Raw genomic sequence first — 1,723 nt, forward strand, 5'->3', positions numbered from 1 at the left:
TTACCACCATACGAACTATACCTATCTCCATGACTTAGGGTATACCGTGTGTTATGCCTACTACACCCTTCATTTCAGTTTTCCTTCCGTTTTTCTGTCTTCCGGAAACCTGTTGGTTAGTAAGCGTCGCATATCATTAAATCTTTCGTCTTTTACAACAGAAACATCCTTCCAAACTACAACTTTTCTAGCGTCCCCGGTCTCCCCGGCTTACACGTACTGTTTTAGCTCGTATATCATAGTATAATTGTCTTATTAGTCTGCTATCGTTGAAATCGCGAGAAGCAGTGAATCAATTGCTTTGATACGGTTGGTATAAGGTATTGTATTATAGATATACTGTGCAATGTAAACTGATATTGTGCATCCACTGTTTTATGTCTTCTGATAATAATAATTTTTGTGACCCCAGAAGTGACCTCAAAATTGACCTCGGAACTGACCTCAGAACTATCCCAGAATCCGCCCAATTCGAGGAAGGAGAAGGTCCTGAGCGCCAAATCATTTTGGAAAGACGTGTTCCAACAGGTCGGCTGGAAAGACGATAAAGGGCGTCATTTGGTCTTTGGTTCCCCTTTTGTTCGTATTGATATTACAATTGTTGAATTCATTTTTGTATTAACTAACTCATAGGAAAGTTTGAGGTATTACCAAATAAAGAGGCAGAAAGAACCCTCAGTTTTTGTCACGGTTGAAGAAAATCGGCGACACTGGCAATTCGGAAAATTTACCGACATAACAAGCAGTATTTACCTTGAATGATCACAACTTTCTCGTGAATTGCCCCAAATAACATTTCTCAAACGATAAATCCTATTGTCATTAACAAGTGAGAATCTTGGAGATCAGAGAGCAACTGCTCTTTCTCGGGCAATCTCCCGATATTCCTCACTCTTTGAAAAGTTCTACTCACTTTTCTTTCCAGTTCGCTTTTAGCTTTTACATTACTCCTGTCTTGTCACAAGTTTGTCTGCAAAACAAGTCAGTTCATATCTGACTCGGAAAATAATATGCTTACCATTAACCTTCTTTCGAACTGTCGTACTATCCGATTATTCAGGAACTGACTGAATTTTAGACAGTTTGAGTCAGCTAAATATTACTTGTAGAGACCGATGATTCTAAATGCATGAAGATAATGCTGGTGAGTATGCCCGTGAATAAATTTGACAATTATTTCAATGCTCTTAGCCACATCTTAGCTGAAAGTCATTTGACTTATAATATCCATATGTATTTCTGTAACAGAAGAATATATATTATCAGGTTCTGTTAACTTCTCAGCGTTTTTCATTATTGTGTAATAATGTGATTGACGTGAGGAGGGTAGCTAAGACATAAGAAGTGGGAAGGGACAGTCCGTTACAGTGGCTCGTCAAAGATGAACGCATAATTATTTTGTAGTTATAATTATATCGCGTAGAGATGTGTGTAAGTAGGCTTGTAGGACCACATAGTGTTTTGTCCTTAACATGCAATGCAGGAAACCCTGAAACAGTGTTTTGCCTATGACACTGACTGCAGTTGCCAATATACCAATGCTCTAAACTAATCCATCTTCTACATAGATGTATACTAACATGAGTTCTACACATATACATACGTACCTACACACACACACACACACACACACACACACACACACACACACACACACACACACACACACACACACACACACACACACACACACACACACACACACACACACACACACACACAC

Source organism: Loa loa, assembly GCF_000183805.2.
Source record: "Loa loa unplaced genomic scaffold supercont3.172, whole genome shotgun sequence".
NCBI lineage: Eukaryota > Metazoa > Nematoda > Chromadorea > Rhabditida > Onchocercidae > Loa > Loa loa.